The sequence below is a fragment of the Danio rerio genome, chromosome 8, assembly GCF_052040795.2.
Source record: "Danio rerio strain M-AB ecotype USA chromosome 8, GRCz13ab, whole genome shotgun sequence".
Lineage (NCBI taxonomy): Eukaryota > Metazoa > Chordata > Actinopteri > Cypriniformes > Danionidae > Danio > Danio rerio.
Genome location: NC_141028.1, coordinates 49275826 through 49294500, shown reverse-complemented (window position 1 = coordinate 49294500; position 18675 = coordinate 49275826). Strand labels below are relative to the sequence as shown.

The 18675-nt window shown below is 35.4% G+C and overlaps 1 protein-coding gene across 23 annotated transcripts in view; it reads left to right on the top strand.

Annotated features, from left to right (window-relative positions):
* Positions 1–1429: 1429 nt before the first annotated feature.
* Positions 1430–18675, top strand: part of ncor2 (nuclear receptor corepressor 2) — a 202475-nt gene continuing 185229 nt past the window's right edge. For 15 of the 23 annotated variants that reach the window (XR_015497179.1, XR_015497178.1, XM_087263549.1 and 12 more), the window contains exon 1: positions 1453–1871. The gene's annotated coding sequence lies outside the window, so the exon portion shown is untranslated. 23 annotated transcript variants of the gene reach the window in all.

The following is an 18675-nucleotide window of genomic DNA, read 5'->3' as shown; positions in this document are numbered from 1 at the left end:
TAATTATTATTACATTTCTTGAAACGTTAAGTTTATTAATAGTTTAATTTCTCATTTAATTCAATTAATTTGCATGTTTATTGTTATTAATCATAACAATAATAACAACAGTAATAATTGAAATTGTTCTTTTTTTAAATAACTACAAATTAATCTTATTATTATTATTATTAGTTTATGAATATAATTAGAGCTTAGTAGTATTATAGCTGTATTATTACATTTATTAAAGTATAAAATTTATTAGTACTTTAATTACTAATTTATTTTTAATTATAACACAAACAAAAAACAACAATGATAATGATAATAATAACAAATCAACAACAGTATTTTTAGTTTTTAAACTACGAATTAGTATTATTATTTTATAAATATAATTACAGTTCAGTAGTACTATAGCAGTATTAATTATTACATTTATTAAAATATGACATTTATTAGTACTTTTTTCTTATTTAATTTTATTATTTTGTATGTTTATTGTTAATGATAATAATGGTAATAATAATAATAATAATAATAATAATAATAATAATAACAACAACAAATAAACAACAGTAATAATCTAAGCTGTTCTTTTTTATTAAAAAAAAAAAACAAGTAATCCACATACAGTTTTTACTGTGTCATAATGCATATTTAGAGATAGAAAATGATCAAGTTACCTCTCATTTACAGGCATGTCAATATTTCAAAGGTTATGTATAGAATAATAAATAAATAAATAAATAAATGTAATTATTGTTCACATGTAAAATCATTTCAGATGAATGTTTGAGCGTTTTACCTTCCTTTCATTGTATCGCTTTTAATGATTTATTTATCATTTGGGTTTTTAATGAGTTATCTTTAATTTAGTTTTAAATGTTTCTGGGTTGCAGGGCATCCACTGCATAAAACATATGCTGGATATGTTGGTGGTTCATTCTGCTGGGGGGACCTCATATTAATAAAGGGATTAAAGGCGAAAAGAAAATGAATGAATTAATAATTTAGTTTTAAATATGTCAGGATTGTGCAAAAGTGGGTTAAGCATGATTTGAGCTGTTTTGAAGATTTGATGCATTATTAAATGCACATTATTTTGTGCACGGCTGCACATTTCTATTTGTTCATAAATGTTTATGATAGCAATTCATTTTACAATTCTACTTACAGTTGCCTGTGATTATTTTGTATTTTAATTCTACAATTATTTTTAAGTTGTGAATAAACCTATTTGAACATGTTTGCTGTTTGTATGATTTATTTATTCTATTTTGACAATACTTCATAAAAGACTCCAGTGGTTTTGTAGTAGATATATCTTCATGTTCTATTCCTGTCTTCTGACTAGTGGTGTGATTTGTAGTGATTTACATAGCAGAGGGACCTATTTTCTAAAAGCAGCGCGCTGGCCCTTTAAGAGCTGAGAAACTGCACTTGACGTCCAGCGGACTCTCGCTTTGCCAGCAGCAGTCAGCCAGTGACACACACACACACACACACACGGACTCAAGTCATCTCTGAACCGCACAGATTCTCGCTCAGTCGCATCGTGTATTTACAGTCAGCGCCGTGTAAACGACAAGTAGACAGAATGGGCATGAACTGCTTTAGTCGAATCACAGCCGTGTGGAGATAAGAGGGCGGAAACGCGAGTAAAACAGACCGAGGAGAAAGAAAAACAGACGAGGAGCGCGAGAAGGCCGAACCCGTCGAGGCAGTTGCAGTTTTTCGAGCGACGCTCAAGTGGATTTGGGGCTCAAACCGACGAGGACGAAAACACGGCCGTAGCAAAACGTACATGTGGATTATTTCTTCATTTCTTTCACTTCAGAAACTACATAAACGTCCTGTAGCGACAGACCTTTACCTTTCGCGGAGAGGTAAGTTAACGTACTACAAGACGCTTTGCCCACGAGTGTGTCAGCCGTTGGCCGTTTTGAGTGTGCCGAGAGTTCCCAGAACCGGGTGTCTGAGTAACCGGGTCTGTCCGCGGTTAACGGTCGTTATTCTGTCACTGAACCCCTGTTAGATTGAATGAGCGTCGCCACGCAAGGCGGAAATCAATTTCTCCGTGAAGACTGGCCGGCTAGTTAGCATAGCTAACGTTAGCAGTGATTGTGATTTAACGTTACAGGGAATGACGTTAAATTCCGCCCGGTACGCTACGTTATACATTAGGTCTGATTTCCAGCATAATATTATTTATTTTCAAGCAAAGCAGATTATGCCATTGAGCGCGTCTCTTGGCTGCTGAGGTAGCTGAGTTAGCTCGCTTTATGTGTTGTTATTGTATTGAATGCTTGGCTAGTTCTGTAGTAACCCTGCCGGGTGCATGCTAAAAGATGGGTAACGTTATAACTTAGTTTCCGTCTGTTTTGGATATTTCTGCTGTTTCGATCACATTACGTCCGTGGTATTTCTTTGCCAGCATTTCATTGTTGAGTTTGTACAGATGAGGGTATTTGTACTCATGCAGTTATATTATGGTTTACCAAAATTGACGCGAGATGATGCTGGTGCCCAAGGAGATTCGTTTAGAATCGTTTTGTTGTTGCTGCTTTGTCCAAACTTATGAAACTAACGCTAGGTACATTAATTATAATATTTGTATTTTAGATTGACATATGCTAAACCCCTAAATAAAAACATCAGAACATCAACGCATATTTGTATAGAACAAAACGTAAAAACTACATTTATTATTATTATTATTAACTTATTATTATTATTATTATTATGACAGCTACTATTATAATCAGCTTCTCATTGTTGCTTTTTGTTTTATTTAGAGCTTTTATTTGCAGAAAAATTTAAATATTGGACATGCATACATGTTTCTTCTTTTACACAGTAAATGTAAGTATAATTAAATGCATTTATTTTACACATGAATGCATTTTTAGTATGTGCATTTATATCATTAGTGCTGGGTAATGATTAATTGCATCCAAAGTTATATTTTGTGTTTATATATATATATATATATATATATATATATATATATATATATATATATATATATATATATATATCATATACTAAGTTTATTATGCATTAAAAATGGACGTGTGCAAATTTTTTATGAAAAGTTTTATTTAATATATGTATATATTGTTTTGTTTTTATTAGGCACTAATTATTATATTTACCAATTTTCATGTTTTGCAAATAAATGCTTAAATGTTGTTCTTTAAAATTTTGAAATGGTTATTTCTAAACATTGATTTAAAACCCAAATTAACATTTTACACTATCTATTAGAGCTGCACAATGTTGGAAAAATCTAACGTTGTGTTAAAAAAATATATATTCAGCAATATATATTGCGACATGAATACAATTTTCTAGTTGTTAAAACTATTTGGAAATTATTTCTTATTTTAGATTGATTGGGATTATTCTTCATAGGAGAGCATAAAATAATAATTAACAATCTACAAGCATAGATAAGTTCATTAAAGAAAAATATACAAATAAAAAAAAAACATTGTTATCGTTTTCTCAAGGAGTTGAACTGTATTCAGGTATACAGTAATTGAATAATCAAATGTAAAATAAAAATGTAAAGATTCTATAAAAATAATAGTTTTTAATTTATTAAGTTACAAATGGTATAATTTTTTATGCCTAAATGCTTTTAAACCCTATTAAATTCCCAAGCCTCAGAAAACACTTGCGGAACTATGATTATAATCCAAACTCATCGTTGAGTATTCTTGCGTTGTGACTATTGCGAATGAACACATTATGATATCAATGCTGAAATGAAATATTATCTATCTATCTATCTATCTATCTATCTATCTATCTATCTATCTATCTATCTATCTATCTATCTATCTATCTATCTATCTATCTATCTAATTCTTTCTCATAAATCAGGACCATTTACTCACTCATCTCCCTCCCTCCCCCACTCACCCCCTCCCCTTTTGTTTATCCTAGTATACAGATAACATAATGGGTTAAAGACCATTAGGGCATGGGAATGGCCTTCATGCACTTATGACTTAACAATGTGTGGATTGTAAGCCCATATTTAGGGCTGGAGCTCGAGTAGTGACGTACTGAAATGCAATTGTTAGTGTAAGACTTGACAAACTGCCTCAATATTCATTGTTTTCAATGCAAAGCTAAGACTGTTGATTTTGTCACCGTACTGTAAATATCACTTTTGAAAGAAGCCACTTTTGAAAGAGTCCTTGTATAAACATGATGGGTTAACATCATTTGCAGACCTCCCCACCCCCTTCACAAAGCACCTTCATAGCACACTGACGATGAGGCTTTCCGTGTCTCGGATGTTGTTATTAAGGGTCAATAAATCATAGTGGATCCCAAATGCTTGTCAACAGCTGTTGATTTGCACATGAAAGGCAGTGGAATGTGAAAAATGGAGGCCACACAGCTTAAGTGTATTAGTGTAATTGGACATGGGCCAGCGGAGAGCTTTTTTTTTTTCTTTCTCTTGAGCAGCATTCTTTCCCACTGTACATTTGAAGAGAACAAAGCTCAGTGTCATAAGTAGACCAGCGAGATGCCTGAACCCAAAACAGAACTGGCCTCAGACAACCTCTTTGCTCTGCAGGGCTGCCAGGACTCATGGCCAGAAAACAACAGATTTGTTTTGGACTCGCATCAACTCCAGTTCCACCCCTCCACGGTGTGTATTGAGTAATGATATTCTTTCTCCCTCTCCTCACTGTCCTCAATGCAGATCTGAGATAAGCATTGAAAAGAAAGCAAAAAGTTTGTCTTCTAACCATTGTTTGGTGAAATGTGGAGCTGGTTTAGCACTTCATCTCTGTCTCTTTTCAGAATGCTTTGCACAAACTCTTCTGCAATTGTGCACAGCAGTTTTCCAGCTGCATGCTTTATTACAGCAGACCTTTTAGTTAATTCATGTCAGATGTCTTTTTTCTCTCTCCTTATATGAACTCTGCAGCATGCTTGAGTAGTATTCAGGGACAAGATAAGGAGTTGATAGCTTACAAAGTGTTTGTCCTTGACTCCGTTCTTCAGTTTGATAAATGAGCAGCTACAGAGGAAATTAAAGGTATGCAAAATGAGGTCTGTGCAAGCAGACTTCTTGGCTTCTCCTCATGTCGTCAGTCTTTGTATCGACTTTGGTGGACCACTTTGCTGAGTTGGCTGCGCTATATTGGGTGGGTTTTGCCACTGTTGCAGTGCTGTCACTATAGGATCTGCTTCTGCAATCTGCTGCAGAGGCATTTGTCAAACACCACCACTTTTCTAAAATAATACAATATAATATACAGTAATATAATGTAATATAATACACAGTAATACAATACAATATAATGTAATAGGGATGCTCCAATGTCGAGTTCCGATTCCTTTTTATGGTGATCGGCCAATACTGAGTACCAATTCTGATGCTTTAAGCTTTATGAAACTTTGCAATTGCATAGAGCACATTTTCCCTTCAAGTATAATAAAGTGGAAATCTCTCCTAAATTAATGATGTTGAATATATCCCTTAAACTTGTCTCTTATAAATATTTAGTGTGGACATGTAATGGTTGAAGCAGCTTTACAGAAAATAATAGCTAAAACGTAATTTTTTTTTGTAAACATGATGTAAAAAGTACCCATAAATCCATTACTTCTTTCCTAAAAAAATAGGCCTTTAAACTACTGTTTATTGCAAGTGGTGCTCGCTGCAGAGCCATTTGGGCGAGCTGAGCTCCAGCGAGGGGGAGCTTGAGCTTGAGCTCCACCTTTTTTGCACTTCTTCTACGAGTGATGTCACTGGGGGTAGGGTTAGGGGTGGGGTTGGTGTACGCATTAAAACAGCTAACAGGAGGCAAAACGAGAGCTCATGCTCCCCCTCTGCAGCGAGCACCCTCTCGTTTATTGCAACAAGTATATTAAATTTACATTACATTATTAAATATATTGAAGTAATAATAGTTTTACGTTTTAGTTTTGCATTTCCCTAATATTAAGAGACCGGTTTTAGTGAACTTGCAATATTAATATTTAATGTTGATAGCAGCAGAATGATTGCAGCTCCAGACAGCCGCTGTGTTGGGAACACAAAGATCAATCATGCCTGCACACATCATTTACCTCTTCACATATTGTAGACTTGTAAACATACCCCTGCGTTAGGTTCGTAAGATCGGCCAGATTGGCGAGTACCGATTGAGTCATGAAATGTGATTTACGGCCTTTACCGATTTCAGGCTCATTAATCGGAGCATTCATATAATATAACAGTGTTTTCCAGCTGTGGCGGCAGGCCTTTTTAACAGATCTACCAACTACCTGGCATTATTTTAATGACAAATGTTATGAGCGCAGTATTACAAGTTGAGATCGCATTGATGGAATAGCCTACAGCATGAAAATCTCTTTGCTTGCACGCCGATTTCCTCTACTCGTGCACAAAACTTCTTGCACGCCCCCTCAAGCGCAGATCTTCTTGTGCGCTTAAATAAACGCTGCTGATGTCTGATTTAGTGCGTTTATGTAAAGTATGTCTCCAACATTTATAAAATTTGCTAGGAATATATATGAATGTCTCCAATAAACTTACAGAGCGGTATTAATGCGCCCTGAAGTAAAGTGAAACGGCTATACGTCATGTTTGCTGGCCTCACGCATCAGTCGTGACTGTCAGTCAGTCAGCACGTAATCTTAAAGGTTAAACAAATAAGGCACAGCACTATTACAGTTACAGAAAAGTTTGCGTTGTTATAATTCACTTACCCTTTAATACATTTTGGTGCGATTATCACCCGCTACACCAGATGTGGCACGTGCAAATAAATCACACTATTCGTGCGAAAATAGACGTGTGAGCATTTTGAGTTTACTTGCTTTATTTGCTTGTCTCAAATTTTCTTCATTCACATGTCAAATTCGCTTCATTCATGGGTCAAATTCACTTCACAATAGATGCGGGTTCACATCAGCAGGGCTTCTGTCTGCCCTGTGACTCTAGCTTCGTTACTAAATGGCTAACATGAATTTTACTAAGATTGTAGCTGTGCATTATGTGCTTTAGAAAGGCAGAAAAACAGCATAGATTCGTTTGTGCTGTGTCTGAGTGCTTTAGATCCCAGCTCTGTGACTTAATCAACTCGCCCTGAAACCTAGCTAGATGATGGAGGCTTTCAACTGTTCTTCTTCTGACTGAGCCGAGCCCAGTTTGATGAACTGTTGTCCGGTGTGGGCAAGAGGATTTCCCCTCGGTACACCAACAACAGGCACTACATCATAATCACTCCCCTCAAAGAGCAAGCTCATGATTGGTTAAATGTCGATGAACTTGTGCTGTTTCATTCGTGTGAATTGTGTCATTCACGCCACCTCATTCACACATTACATCTCAAGATGCCTATTCGCATCCTTTCATTGACTTAACATTTAAATCAAGCACGCTTGATGCTTCATCTGCTTTAAGTGTGAACGCAGGCTACGCAGCATCAGATGCTGAATTGCTGTCCAGATCAAAGCAACATATATTTTTATTATCTCTCATGATGGTTGCTTGTGGTTCCCAATATTCTTATGAAAACTGTGATGAAGTTTTTGCAATAGTCTTTGAATATTAGGCCATTTTTGAAATTCTTTGAATCACATTAATGTTTTTGGCATATTTAATCAATTTATTTTATCTTTGAAGAATATAAATAAATTATTATTGTACTAAAAAACTTGAAATACTTGTATACATACATTTATAATCCTGCAAACTGTATGGTACTTTATTTCCTGTTTTATTGCTTCATTTAAATGCAATAAACTATTTGTAGACAACATTGTTTAACAAAGATCTTTTCATTACACATTATAATAATCTGAGATTAAGTGTATAAGTATGTCTAAATATTATAATCACTTTCAGTGCAAATTTATATAAGCTGCCTAAGTCAGTGAATAGCACTTTTTAAGAGACTTCGTTTTCTCCTTTCACCCACCTTTGTGTTCAGTTTGGTTGTCTGCTATCAGCAGCAGTTGTGTCATATCAGGCACAGTTAGATAAGGTAGAATTGCTGGAGTTCCCCCAGTTGTGGTGTAATATCAGCATGACGTAACAACTAGTGCACGATGTGTAATGTTGACACTGGTGTGTTTGTTAGCTCAGTGAAGCAATAATACTCCATATCTGCTGTTAATGCCACAATATCTGGAGAGACGTTTAGAGATTAGAAGTTAAGGTCAGTCATGCATTTAGGGCCAACATTTTTTTCCAAATGACCTTTGACATACATTGATGAAACGTATTCTCTAGAGCTTTCTTTGAGAGTCACTTCTTTTCGCAGTTTATGAAAAAAAAAAATAAATCACACTGAATTGTTGAAAAGGGGTTGTTTTCAATTGCATAATAATAGTAATTGAATTAGTTTTTATGCAAAATGTGCCTAAATCTTGGTGTATGAATAGAGTCTATCAAAATAAGCCTGACTGATCCCATTAGCTAAGGCACCATTTTGAACTTACTCCCATGGCATCTGTCCTGCGCTAGAGGTGATCAGTGTGTGTTCTGTCACTGTAAGTGTTGAAAACATGTGCCCATGGCCAAGTGTTTGATTGCTGAAAAGGGCCAGCGTAAATAGGCTGCAAATACCATTAAGGCTATTTGACTAATGGCCTCATGCCGAAGGTCAGGGAGCTTTTGTTTTTATTGCGAGGGATGTGCATTTGTAGTGTCTTTGTTAGTGGCTGCTAGTTTGAACCATTAGAATGCATTATAAGAAGGTCATTTGAACTTAAGTGTCTGGCGGAGTTTGGAGCGGAGTGCACACCAGCATTCCGGGTGCTTTAAAAGAAGTCCTTGATCTGACATCAATTTTGTATATGGTCAGAACGGAGTACTAGTGCTGAGTACCCCATTAAAGTTCAGTGTCTGGAGGTCTTGACTGTCAGCCACTCCCCGCAGCTCTTCACATGGATTGGGCAAACAGCCACTACTCACCTTTCCTCTACTCTCATACGCCTCCTGTGTTATCTCTGCAGTCGGTTCCTCTTTTTTGTTACACAAAGGTGACTTGCTTCACAGAAACAGCTTAAAATAACATCAAAGTATTTTACAGTTGTACAACTTATGACTAGAATATACGAGCATCTAAACAAATGGATACAAGTGTATGACAGTTTAGTCCAAGCTATGCTGTTAGGTTTTATTTGATTTTACTTTTGGCTGTTGAAAATGATCATCACATGTCTTTTATAGCTCATTTATTCATTGTTTCATTCATTCGTTTATTCTTTCTTTTTCTGATTTTCATTTTCTTGATGCAACATTTTTCTGTCTAAAAACGTGCTGAATCGCTCTTCCCTGCCGCTATATTGGTTTATATAAGCCATCACTCGCATTACGCAAGGTATTCCGCTGTCAGATGACAGGTAAGGAGCTTTTATGACCACGGGAAATGCAAACGGCTGAAGAGTGAAAACTTAAAGCACGCAGCTTTGCAAACCCCACCTATAATTTAGGCGCAGATAAGAGCGATCATGACGTGGTAAATATTGATCCGCCAGCTGAGATCAATCGAGTACGTGCTTTTCAGAGAAAGCATTTGAATCTCGATGCGTCGCATTCACTGTGTGTTCAGCGCAAATGTCCGCTAAAAGTCAAATCTAATACTGTACATATCATCGCCAAAGAAGCTTGCCTTTACTAAGTTTACACTGAAACTGCGGCTATTAACAAACAGCGGTATTCCGCCGGTGGTCACCGCAAGAATCCTGCTCAACCTGCTCATAAATGAACATAAATGACTGAACATTTAAATTGACACAAACTGAAACCAAAACTTTTAAAGAGTGATAGAAGTGAGACTTTACTTTCTTTCTTTTGTCTATTCTTTCTTGAGGTATATATATATATATATATATATATATATATATATATATATATATATATATATATATATATATATATATATATATATATATATATATATATATATATATATATATATATATATATATATTTAGTTACTGATGACTGTTTTGCAGCTTTCAGCCTTGAATTGAATGATTTATTATAATCTTTTGTTTGTTTTGTAGCAGAAATATTATTTATTAAATTGACATGCATATATAAACAGCAGTACAAAATAAATATTTCTTACTGCAATGCTTCATTTTTGTTTGATGCAAACTATACATTTGTTTTTCATAAAGTAACAGACTTTCTATAGCAGAAAACTTGCATTCAAGCACATTCAAGGCAGCATGATGATGACATGTAATTCATTGCTACTATTATTGTCATTTTCATCATCATTAATATTTTATATTTATTCGACATTCATTTTGGAATTATTGCACACAAATATCAATGTCATCACAGCATTAGTTAGATAGTTGTTTCTGGTTTTTGTTAGTCCTAAGTGATGTTGTTTTAAAATACAATAAATCCCTTAAAATACAATTTGCAGCGGTGTTTAATCATTTTTGGTGGGTGCTCCTAAATTTTTTGTGGTGCTCCTAAATTTTTTCTGGTGCTCCTAAATTTTTGAAGTTGGGAGCACTGGTGCTACCAAGTAAAAAAGTTAATTTCGAGCCCTGCGATACTAGGCTACATGGCTTTTGTTTGCTTATAAATTGCACAGAATATAGCAGACCTGCTGGCCGATACCTGATCCAGCAAAAATATGCGATATCGAACCGATATCCGATCCAAGTATCCCTATCAGTGCCATCCCTATGTATGATGGTATAAAGCATTATCAAAAAGTAAATTATTAGCTATATTATTAGCTTTTTTAAAATCATGTGTGTACTGTGGCATGTAAATAAGTGGGCATGGCTAAATTACCTGTAGTGTGCGCAAGCTTGATCAAGAAGCCTCTAATAAGGAAAAACTGTCCAATTCTGGTTGATCTTTAATTATGTGAGCTTGTAGGCTGTGCACACTTGGTACTTTTGGATTTCTTTGGAAAACTCTCAAGTGCTGCACTACAACATTCTGATTGCTTGCAGCCAAACCGCATCATAGCTTATTACATTACAAATATTAAGTCATCTTAGCATTAGATAGTTGTTACTAGTTTTTGTTAGCCCTAATTGATGTTTTTTTCAAATACATTAAATCTTTTAATACACAATTTCCAGTGATGCTCATTTTGGTGGACGCTTCTAAATTTTTTCTGTTGCTCCTAAATATTTAAAGTTGGGAGACCAGTGCTACCAAATAAAAAAAGTTAATTTCGAGCCCTGCTTTGATTTTGACCAAAGGAGTGAGTTGTCTTTATATGTCCAATCCAGAACCTATATGTCCCAGAGTACAATGTGATTGTGATGACACTTGTGTGATGTTTTCAATGATGTACATCAGAGGGAATGAGACGGAGGGAAGTTAGCAAGTGAAGGGCATAAAAACTGTACTTTGATAAAGCCAGAGTCATGATGTAGCATATTACAGTACATATTTATACAGGCATCCGAAATGCGCCTTTGCACATCTTTCATTTGTCGTGTCATGGAGAATATATTGGCACTGTTTGGACTCCTTTACACATTTTATAAGCTTTTATTAAATGTATGCTAGGGCTGAACAATATTGTTTAAGCTTCATTATCCCAATGTGTGGATCTGCAATAGTCACATTGCATAATTAAATTAGTTATTAAATATTAAATGATAAAGATATTGATTTTAAATAATTTTTACAATGATAATCATGTTATTTTACTTTTGATTGTTCAATTTCTTTACTTGGATGCTGTTAGACTTAAACATAAAGCAGTGTTTATTTCACTTTTTTTTTATTCTGTCATATTTATACATGCTTGAAATTGATTATATTTTATAGATGCACTGCATAGAAAAAGACTTCAATATCTAAGTTGAATTAAATTAGTTAAAACTTTCCAAATAGACAGATCATCTGGCGAAGTTACATTTATGTTGCAATATGTATCGCAGCAAAGCAAAATATCACAATGTCAGATTTTTTTTTCAATATCATGCGTCCCTAATGTACACACATATCCTTTTAGCCCAGCACACTGTAAAAAATGATTGCAGCCCAAATTTTTGGGGCGAATCAAATGAACTTTTCTAATCATTTCAAATTACATCAGTCACACTGACAAAAATATCAAGTTAAACATTGTATACCTAAAAGTTATAACTGTTAGAAACCTAAAAAAAAATAATTAAAATGAGTTACAATAGTAACAAAAACCTAAGTTTTCATGGCTTTGTTTATCATATCACTTTTTACAGTGCACAGACCATTGATTTGGATGTTTAAGGTCTACAAAGTAGTGCCATGAAATTAGTTTTTTTATGATTGTGTGAACACTAAAGTGAACCAGCCCTAATCGTATAATGTTGTTGTTGTGGACCGAATACGCCAAGAGAACTGAACTACAAGTGAAACACTTGTCGTATACATTCTGATCATTTCTATGATCTGTTTAATCAATGAAAACCGATTGTCTTAGGAAGTAAGCACATGATCCAGCCGTAGTGTATTGATGCATTCAACTATAGCTGCATGCTCTTCTGTTTGGATGCACACTCAGCCTTTGTGCTTTGTACAAGTTCTGTAGTCGTCAGCAGTGGTGTCAAGTGCAAGTGGTCTTGCAGTGGTGGCGGTCTGCGGAGAAAGTCAGCGTCTGTCTACATAGCCACATCAATAGCAGCTGCTAGCTCTCTGACATTTTTAGTAATCTGGAAAGCAGCCAGCGAGAGCGACTAAAAATGTAGGTGTGCGTGTCTCTATGTGTTCATGTGACATTGGGTGTCAAGTGCAGCACGTATTCAGATAGTGATTGTGGTGTCGAGTGCTGGGGGACGGACTACACGGGGTGATAGAATGTATTTGTGTGTTCTACTGAGTTACATGAGCCCTGTGTGTTCCTCAGCAAGTTGACTGGAGGCATAGTATGAACGCAAGGCTCTGGATATTGAAGAACTATTGAATTTGTGATCGTAAAGCTGAAAGAGCTACTGAAGGATTTGTGATAGATGGAAGTTCATGTTTGCGTTTGAATAACAGGCTACAAATAAAAATGTCTGAAGTGTAATGCTAAAAATGCATAGCAAAGTGTTTTAACATCAAATGTTATGATTTGATTGTTTACAATTTGTGACATCAAGGAATGAACTCTCGCGAGGGATGAGAGCTTTATTTATTTATTTATTTATTTTTTCTTCTTCTTTCAAACACTGTGTCGTGCTGAGTCAGTTGCGCACACACACACCTAGCGGTAGTACACAGCATTGGTATGGAATACTGAAAATGAGAAGCATGCTTGATATTATAATTTGCCATAGGCCTATCATTAAATCAATAAATATGACCTACACATATATATATATATATATATATATATATATATATATATATATATATATATATATATATATATATATATATATATATATATATATATATATATGTATGTGTATATATGTATGTATATATATATATATATATATATATATATATATATATGTATGTGTATATATGTATGTGTATATATATATATATATATATATATATATGTATGTATGTATGTATGTATGTATGTATGTATGTATGTATGTATGTATGTATGTATGTATGTATGTATGTATGTATGTGTGTATATATATATATATATATATATATATATATATATATATATATATATATGTGTGTTTGTGTGTGTGTGTGTATATATATATATATGTATATATATATATGTGTGTGTGTGTATATATATATATATATATATATATATATATATATATATATATATATATATATATATATATATATATATATATATATATACACACACATATATATATAATTAGGGTTGTAACAATATACCGGTATGACAGTTTACCACGATTTGAACGTGCACGATTATCATACCATGAACAATTGCATATCAACGGTTTTAACCCTTAAAGACCGAGACAGCCGTCCGCGGCTAAAAATAAGTATTGCTCTTAAATGTTTAATAACTTTTGATCCGCTGATCCGATTCATACAATTCAAAGATTGGCATAAAGAAGAGAGTCTCAGCTTTCCAGTGCTGTATCACATAACATTCGCAGACTTTCAGAGGCTCCGGAATCAGTGCGGTTACGTCATCAACATTTGACAACGCTGATTTGACAAAGAAACGCTCGTCACTGTGTCTCCGGACAAATCAGACATGATACATTGATGCATTATCCCTCCTCCATGCCCAGATTGGTTCAAACTCGCTATATCACAACCAATAAGCATAGGTTTCGCTTTTGTTTGTGGACCAACAATTAGCTTTTTGAACAACACGGAATGAGAGATAGGCATACATTTATGCGCGGCTAAATAAAACGCAAAAAAAAAGTTTTGCATGAAATAATTCTCATACTAAGTACTTTTGCATGCACAGCAGCACAGAAACATGACAAAACAGTGACACAGTGACACGAACTGCTGCTCTTGCTGTTTTCAAAAGACGCAAATGAAGATGCAGCTGTTTGTCTGCATTGCAGACAACCATATCCATATCCATAGACAACCATATCCTTGCTGGCACATAAAATCTAGGGATGTTCCATATTGAATCTAGTTTCGTTATGTAACTATTTATAGTATAGTAAATATTTATATCTATTTTTTACTGAGGATTTGCACCATGTTTATTTGGACTTTATTTGGACTTTGACACATTATTTATTATTTTCTTATTTTTATTTGTTCATTGTAAGTGGTGTTGTTTATAGTAACTAAAAATATATTATTTGGAAAAAGTCAAATTTGCTTCACTGTTCTATTATTTTGTAACATACCGTATACCGCGAAACCGTCAAACCGTGGTATTGTTTTAGACGATTATCATACCGTGAAAAATTCATACCGTTACAACCCTATATATAATATATATATAACATATATATCACAAACCCCAACAGTCCACACTATACAATTTAAAACACATTATACATGACAATTCAGCATGTATATTGCATTCACATGTCTTGTTTGCATCTCTTGTACTATCAGTTGCACCAGTTTTTAAAAATCACCAGTGTTTCTGAACTTAAAGCGGGTCTGTGGCATCTTCAAAATGCTTCGTTTTCCTTTCTTTTTTTGAGTTGACAATGTGAGAGTAGGGCTGCATGATATTGTAAAAATCTGACACTGATATTCTGCAATAAATATTGCGATATGAATATAGTTTCACCAGATGGGGAGTCTAGCATTATGTAGATACAGAAAATAAGTAAACACAATGCAAATTACTTGGGTTCAAATAGATTTATTTTAAGTTTCAGAAATAAGTCAAAACTAATTGAGATTTTCCTTAAAACAAGCAAAATACAGTGGTCCCTTGCTATAATGTGGTTCACCTTTTGCAGGCTTGCAGTTTCATAGACTTTTTTTATTGTGCAACTTGACATGCTTTCAAAATTTTTATTTTATTTATTATTTAGCACATTGAGTTCTGCATCCTGATTGGCCATAGACCATTGTCAATCATTCTGCTCTGTGTCTTGTACGGTACAGAATGCGTTCAGCTTGCCATATTAACACGCATTTTTTGATTGCTAGCAGTTTAAACAGGGATGCAAAAAGAGTTACCTGAATAAAGGGGGTGACACACCGGATGTGACGTGCCACGCAGCGCCATGCAAATATAGGTTTCAGGGTATGCACAAAGGTGCTGCAAGTTGGCGGCTGTCTGGGATGCCCAGCTACGACTTGGCACACTTCAAATTTCTGCCACACCAGAGCACCATCTGAATAACTTCATTTTAAATAACCTACAAATGTGCGCATCCGTGTTTACTTCCAACTGTCATGTGCGAGGCACATCTGCTCTGATCCCCTTAAGGAAGGAGTCTGATAGTTTTGTGGATCAGTGATTTCAGGAAAAGAACATTACGCTGGATGCCAACATTATCTGTACAATTGTTAAAGTTTTATGAACCTTTTGCTGACAGCAGGGCTTAATTTGTGCCATTACACGTCAGATCAGGATGCGGCACCTCTAAAATCTGATCCGGAACCTCATTTTACCAAACCCCCTCCTCAACCACCTTCCTCCCCCGTCTGCTGTTCACTGTCACTTACGTCCGCGACTCCCTAACCCTCTTCACTTTTGTCCGCGGCATCCCCGCCCCGCTCTTCATTTTCATCCTTGACACCTCTCCATCCTCAGGTATGCCAGATCCATTACCCCGATCTGTTCCGGGACCTCACAATTCACAAATTAAGCACTGGCTGGAAGTAATGAATGTTCGAGCCTGACAAAAGGGTTTTTATCTTTGGTTTCATTTTTTAATACTGGATTTATTATTATTATTTTTTTTACAAATGTTTGAACTATAAATGGCCATGAAACCCCCTTGTTTCAGCAGGGTTTTTTCACACCTCTACTTTGGGAAAAAGTCAGGAAAGTAGGCGTGTCCAGCTCCGTTTAGGGGGTGTCAGAGGAGGAGAAAGAAAACATTTGCACAAAAATGGGAGTGTTTGTTTGAGTACGCGCTGATTTTCACCGAGGCAAAACAAACACAGTCGCAGAGGAGAAAGACACAGTGACTGTGTTTACATGGACATCAGTAATCAAAATGTTTGCCAAATTATCAAATGGTGGACTTTAACTGCAGTTTGGCTCTTTCATTCAGGAATTTCATTCATGCCCCTCATGACAAATGAGATATTTGATTCGAGGAATTGCTGTGAGCGTGTATTTTTCATGCAGTGTTTGTTACCGCACGGCGAATGAGAGAAAAAAACCCTCCGCATTTCTCTGTAACTTACATTCACTCGGTAGGTAGCGCCAGAAAGCCGTGTGTGTTATTCCTGTCACAAAATGCGGCAAAAATCCTACACAATGGTTCATTTGATTGTGGTGCTTGCATGTTTACACTCAGAGAGCTGCATTTACAGTGGATTTTTCTGTCCATAATATTGTAGTGATATTAACATACTGTAAACTTTATTAACTTAGAAATCATTTGACTAAGGTCTGTCTGAAGAGTACTGCTGACGATACAAACTAACTTTACCAACTGAATAAGCAAACAAAGACCACTGGTCGCTCACTTACCAAATCTGTAGTGACAGGACAATCAACACCAACTGGATCCGCGTCTTCATTAAAAGGAGACGAGCGGCAAATCCGGATTTCACAGTTTCCACATGAGAAAAGCTCTTGGGTAAAAAATGTTCCTTAGACTTGTATTTCTGTCGCGCGTTGCATGCACTGTATCCACACAGCTGCGCTCTCATAAAGGGAAAATGAAAAACAAAAAACAAAACAAATAAATGCAACACTGACGACCCGTAACTCCAAACAATTCTTGTTCTCCCGCTTGGCAACACAACATGGTGTCTCTCTGCTGTCTGAACACTGTAACAGGTAACATTAGTCTTCGAAGTTATCATGCAAAATAATGAGGTTGCACCGCATTCACAATAGAGCGCACTGATGGGTTTGAACCAAGTCATACTCAGAGATGAATGCAGCACACTTAAAGACGTAATAAGGTACTCCCAGGTACAGACATCCTGTCTACATGCTGGAATACATGCTAAGATCTCATGGCCGTGACGCAGCTTCAAAAATTTGTTTCAAACCGGAAGTACGAATTTGGTCAAAATAACGCAAAAACAACCAATTTTCACTTTTTTGTAAAATATACGTGTCCTTATAGTGTTTTTAGCTTTGTGGGACATATATACGACTGTCAACAGCTCAAAAAATGTGTTTTGGTGTTTCGTGACCCTTTAAGAGTGTTTAAACAAGAGAGAAAAGTGTCAGTATTTTAATGCATATCTGAGAAATGTGTATAAAGTGTGGAGTGAGGGGTTTTACAGGCTTCAAACATCTATAATAATTGTAAAAAAATACAGCAAAGTGAGCAGACTACTTTGCGGATTTCGCCTATTGTGGGCTATTTTTAAAATTTAATTCCCTCGATAAACAAAGGACCACTGTAATCAGCCAATGGCATAAGAAATTAATCTTGTTTTAAGTTTGAAATATTGACCTTTCGACAAGAAACAATACAAAAAATTCTAAGACAAGCATTTTTTGTATACATAAGTTAACACTATCATCTTTATTGAATAAATTATTTCATACAATTCATCTCTAAGTCATATTCCCTTGTGCCTGAATGTTTTAAACTCTTGAAATGCTCCAGGCCTTAAAAACATGCAAATGATAAAATTAGTCTATTATGGTTAAACTTTACAGGGACTCTAAAAATCATGTGTTTTGTGGCTCCTGCTCAACTATAATCCAGAATCAACATTGTGCAGTGACTGTTGTGTAGGGTTGTAACAATATACCGGTATGACAGTTTACCACGATTTGAACGTGCACGATTATCATACCATGAACAATTGCATATCAACGGTTTTAACCCTTAAAGACCGAGACAGCCGCCCGCGGCTAAAAATAAGTATTGCTCTTAAATGTTTAATAACTTTTGATCCGCTGATCCGATTCATACAATTCAAAGATTGGCATAAAGAAGAGAATCTCAGCTTTCCAGTGCTGTATCACATAACATTCGCGGACTTTCAGAGGCTCCGGAATCAGTGCGGTTACCTCATCAACATTTGACAACGCTGATTTGACAAAGAAACGCTCGTCACTGTGTCTCCGGACAAATCAGACATGATACATTGATGCATTGTCCCTCCTCCATGCCCAGATTGGTTCAAACTCGCTATATCACAACCAATAAGCATAGGTTTCG